Consider the following 5,751-nt stretch of genomic DNA (forward strand, 5'->3'; position numbering starts at 1 on the left):
TTGTAAGTAATTTTCTAAATTATTGCAAAAATAAATATTACACAGGTTTCTTTACTTATAGTAACATAAAATACACTTGGAAAACTGTTGAGAAATTCATGATAATTCAAAAACTTAATGAAAATTTATTTAAAGTTGTTTCATAACTAATATTGAACTTAGTGATAATTAACTCCGAAACGGAAAATCTGAACGGAAAAAAGAACAAGATCTTCCTGAATCTTATGATTTATTTTGATTTCTTACGAGAAACCAAAGTATTTACACGGTGTTTAGGAACCCTGTAACACGTCCGCAGAAACCATTTTATCATCATCATCATCATCATCATCATCATCATCATCATCATCATCATCATCATCATCATCATCATCATCATCATCATCATCATCATCTTGTTCTTTGTTAAACATAATCTCATAACTTATTTTGCTGTTTTCTTATATTTACAAACATTTTTATAAAGTATTTACATATATGTGCAGTTATGTATATTTGTGCATTTTTCAGGTTCTTTCTTGCTGGTAAATACCTCTTCCGGCATTGCATTTATCAAAGATGGCCTTCTGAAAAAGTCTTTGTACGCATTCTCTTCAGCAATAGTAAGTACATGAGGTCGAAAATAATTAGCAACACTTCGGTTGCTTAAATTCTCACGACAATGTTGCATATGAAGTTTTATGTGACGCTTTAACTTCATTCGACGATTTTGATACCATGTTTTCACCTATGGTAATACAAATAGGAAAAATCATTTTTTTGTTTGTAAGTTTTATTTGTTGAAATTCTTTTGCTCTGCATTTCTGTAAGTTTAAAAAAAAGTTATTAAAGACTAAGTTTTCAAAGAAAGCTATGCAAAGAGTTTTCAAAAAAAGTTTTCAAAAAAAGTTGTGCAATATTTTCCGCCCTTGTAGTAGAGAATTTAGAAAATACAAATAGGTTCTAAGTTTATTTCAAATTATTATCAAAACTGCAATTAGGTTCAAGAAATGCACTTACGCTTTACTATTTGTTCTTAAACATCACTATAACATTACATCAGGACATAAAATCTTTTTTAGATTCTGTTTTAAAATTACCTGATTATCGGTAAGCATTAATTTTTGTGCCAACTCCGTCCGTTCTGCAGCTGAGAGGTATCTTTGTTTAGTAAATTGCATTTCTAGAAGAAAGACTTGATCGCTTGAAAATGTTGTCCGAATTTTCCTTCCTTCCGGCGATGGTTGGTCTCCACCTATAGAAAAAATTGAAGAAAATAATGTTTAAATCTAAAAACATGAAATTAATTTTGCGATTAACTAAATTAAAGCTTCAACAAATGCTGAACAACTCCAATGTTAGTTTGAGATCGAAGAAGAAACTTACTTAAAACTAAACTTGTTTCTGTTCTTGGTAAGTGTAACGATAAAATGTCCTCAACCATAAAACTTGGTTTTCTACTTTTGCATCTTGAGTTCTCCATGACTAATTTGAGTTAAAAGAGCATTCAGAAAAAATATGGTTTTAATTACACTAAGTGGATTGTCACGCAAATGCATATCTTTTTTGAAGGGGATTACTTTTTTGTCAAAACGAAAGTCTTTAATTAACTTGCAGACATTCTTTTAACATCAATCGGGCTTCGATTATTTAGAAATATTGATCTGAAAATTCCCATATTTTTTGAAATATTTAAAGAAGTCTTTCTTTGCATTTTATTTTTTTCCAAAAAAAGTTTTCTATTGAGTAATCTGGCGTCAAAAACCAGCTTCTTCAAGTCTTTGTTTTGATTAACTTAATTCTTGTGTATTATACAATTATCTTAATTAGAAAACCGCCTCAGAGATGTAATCCGTTGAGAGTTAAAGTCGTTATTTTAAGTAATTTTATTTGTTAGTTGATAGTCACTAGTAATCGATTACCCGGTGTTATAATAAACACACTGATACAGTTCACAGCAGGCTAATCATATCGCTTTCTATAATGTGTCAATCAAATATCCATCAAATTCCCATCAAACAGTTATTTAATAAAACCGCATAAATTGCAAACAAAAGAAGTTTTAATTGGAAAGTTAAAACTGTCGAAAAAATTTTCAAAAGTTGAATGGAGTTTTTTTATAACTTGAAAGTTGCTCAGCGAGAAAACAGCGAAATTTTTCTTGATTGTTTCTGGCAAAAATTTATTTTAGCGTAAAATTCATTTGAACTGATGTGGCGTACACCTGGGTTTTGAAAAGATTTTTTTACCTAAGAATAATTTGTCAACCAGAAATAAATTGACAAAATACATTTAAAAGATTATTTGTAAAATCTAAAAAATTTTATATCAGTTGATTCCCCTTTGTTTTATTTTTATTTGCGCTTCGTTTGATATTAATGAAGCTAACAATGGGGGAAAATAAAAAACCGTTTTACCGAATTATGTACATTACATGATTTGATTAAAAGTTTTCTTAAATAAGCCCATTTATCGAATTACACACATTTTTTGAAATTTTCTTAAAACCTTAGATTGCATGTACAAAAAACCTTTGGTTGCATATATCAAAAAAAAAAAAAATAGAAGTAAAAAAAAAACAGATCATTTATAAATTAGTGCATGCATCAGTACCTCATTCACGGGTTATCTCGGGGTACCTAATACAGAGGGGGCTAGGAACACCTCAGTCCTTTTAAAAAGAAGAAAAAATACTAATTCAAAAACTATATGTGTGTGTGTGTGTGTGTGTGTGTGTGTGTGTGTGTGTGTGTGCCTGCATGCATGCATGCATGTATGTATGTATGTATGTATGTATGTATGTATGTATGTATGTATGTATGTATGTATGTATGTATGTATGTATGTATGTATGTATGTATGTATGTATGTATGTATGTATGTATGTATGTATGTATGTATGTATGTATGTATGTATGTATGTATGTATGTATGTATGTATGTATGTATGTATGTATGTATGTGTGTATGTATGTATGTATGTATACATATATATGCATATAGCACTGCAAAGACTACCTAGCTGCAGTCGTTCTTAGCCACACAAAAAAGAGAGACAAAATGAAGAGAAAGTTTATGATGCAACAGTGGGGAAAACACGGGACAGTTGTGTTTAAAAGTTTACAGCTCAGTTCAAAATTTATTTATTTTTCCAATTTTTTTTCTTTGGTATATAGGTTTTAAATTAATTTCATTTCATTTTGGTCAAGGTAAGGATAACCTTCGAAATATTGAAAATATAACACTTTTTTTTTCTTGTTTAACCAGTTACGAAAATATAAAACTTCCGCATTTTCAAGGCAAGAGAAATATTTTTTTTTCATGTAGTATCATTTCATTAATATAAAGGTAAGATTTTCATTTTATTCTCTTTTTGAAGCTTTATTTTTCCCTCCTTTTTGCAAAACCGCAAGTTGTTTCATTAAACAAATGGTTTGTGGTGTATGTTTGTGGTGACACCAATGTTTGTGGTGGACACCAAAAACTAAAGTCATTAGTTTAGATGAAATGTTTGTAGACTTTGGACTCATGAAAGTTATTGCTGATTAGTTTGAGGATACTGTGTGATGTGATATTTTATTTATAGCATTAACTTATTCAAATGAACTAATACTGTTATCTTTTTTCTTTCAAAGTTTTTTAATTATTTTTTACTTACGCTAATTGGTTTATTAGTTTATAAAAACATTTTTTTTTAACTTTAGAAAGAAATTATAGCACAAATTTTATAAACCAAAGAACGAAATAATAAAGGTTGGTCTTAAACTATCCTGTTTTTTTTCTACTTGTGTTTTTAATCGTCTACTTGCAAAATACGAGAACTGTGCTGCTTTAGAGTTTCGTTACCTTATTTGTTGACATACTTGTATTGTAATTTTTAAATTTCTCTGTTTGCTATATCATTAAGCTTTAATATTAAAAGGTTAAGTGTTTTGCGCCGCTTTACCTCATACTTTGTTTAATGATCAGCTGTCAAATTTGTAATATACCAGATCCTGTCAACCACTATGAAGAATTAGAACAGGAAGACAGTCAAAGCTTTGAAAAAATCAGAAAAAAATAGATCTCAAAAAAAACCGATTTAACACAGAAGGATCTTTTAAATCTTCTTAACAGAAAAAAAAAAAAATCAGAGAATATCCAGTTTATTTTCAGAATTCCTCTTGTGGAAAATTTGGATATACTTGTTTGGTTAATGCAGTCAAGTGTAAGTGAGTGAGAAAAGTAAGAAAAATAATACTATTTTAATCAAGCTGTAAAAAATCTGGTTATGAGATAAAATGCAGTTGAAAAAAAAAATAGCTGCCCGAATTTAGTTAAAAATATTCGTAAAGTTTATCAGACAACGGAAGTTGATCGAAATAAGCCGTTCGTTAATGCCAAGACAAAGTTACGCAAATCGCCGTCTAATACATCGTCTGTACCGAAAGCCAAATGATAAAATGCAAATAACGGAAAACTGGCTGTTATTCAGTAAATTCCGAAAACTTAAAAGACGAAGATAATTTGGGTAAAAGTGTGGAGCATAAACAAATTGGTTAGAGTATTTTATTTGTTGCAAAAAAAAATGCTTTTTTAGAGCCCTTCAGAGTTACACTTAAGCTTTTTGTTGGAATTTTGTTGAAATTTCTTTCAACTGCTTGGAAGTTGGTTCAATGTCCGCGCCTCGACGGACTTTGGGATTAGCTTTTTACAATTAGATCTCTAATAAAAATTATTTTTTTAAAACACATATGTTATTAAACATGAAATTTTAAATTTGTTATTTCATAATGCAAGAGTTAAAAGTATTAACAAGTCTTCGAACAAAGATTCACCGAAATCCTATGCAATAGCCTTGTTAGCCATAGCGTTGTCAGCCAAAATTTAGAACACAATGGAAAAATAAACTCAAAAAGTTGGTGTTGTAAAAAGTTCTGAGTACACAGCCTGTGCTACTTTTTTACTCTATCTCTCCTGTAAATGACGCTTTAAAGAGCGCCTTGTAATTGTCTTATATTTTGTACGCTAAAAACAGGTAATTTTAAAAATAGATTAATAAAAATAAAAAATATGGCTTTAATGAATTTAAGATTTTTATATTTTTGATTTATTTTTAATATATTTTGCCATTAAAAATATTGAAAAAGCGTTTTCAACATCTTATGGTTGCTGCATCCTTTTACAGACTCTCGATAGCCTTTCAAGAAAGGGCATTTTTCTTCTACTAAAGAACATGGTTATCGTAAATATTTTTGTTATCGTTAATTTCTTCAAAACTTAAAGTTTCATCGGCATGTATCTACAATGCACATTTCGACTCCATGATGCTACAATTCAGTTGGTTGTTGCATAACATCTGTCGTAATAGGCATTTGCAAAAATGTAAATTTTTTTAAGGCAGCTTTTTAAGATTTTCAGCAGTTTAAAAAAATCGCTTTTATTTTATTGCAAAATATTGTAAACTTGAATGAAGTGATGCTTCTACAGCTGTATGATTATCTGCGCATGCTTGAACTGGGAGTTTTAGGGTTTTACTACGTCATTATTGACCAGATAATTTTCCATCGCGTTTACAGAATTCTTTTAACAATGGATGGAAAGCTTGGGATCTTTTTTACCAAAAATACACGAATAGCCACAGAAGATACTAGAATTGCAAGTTGCTGTACTGATATATTTTACGTCCAAATTTTTCTGTTACCGACGGCTTTGAGCCGAAATTCATTGCTATTATAAGGCGGAATCTTATTAATTAACGGAGCAATAAAATAAAATAGAAAATACAAGACA

At 29.6% G+C, this 5,751-nt stretch overlaps 1 pseudogene across 1 annotated transcript; it reads right to left on the reverse strand.

Annotated features, from left to right (window-relative positions):
- Positions 1-424: 424 nt before the first annotated feature.
- Positions 425-1,632, reverse strand: LOC145190294 (homeobox protein ceh-9-like; annotated as a pseudogene). The gene is made up of 3 exons (XR_016453173.1): positions 1,366-1,632; positions 1,080-1,234; positions 425-727 (listed from the first exon to the last, which is right to left on the reverse strand). The product of XR_016453173.1 is annotated as a homeobox protein ceh-9-like (transcript).
- Positions 1,633-5,751: the final 4,119 nt, after the last annotated feature.

This window comes from Hydra viridissima, unplaced genomic scaffold, assembly GCF_058129835.1.
Source record: "Hydra viridissima isolate aposymbiotic clone 2 unplaced genomic scaffold, HvirCarnegie_v1 scaffold_6, whole genome shotgun sequence".
Taxonomy (NCBI): domain Eukaryota; kingdom Metazoa; phylum Cnidaria; class Hydrozoa; order Anthoathecata; family Hydridae; genus Hydra; species Hydra viridissima.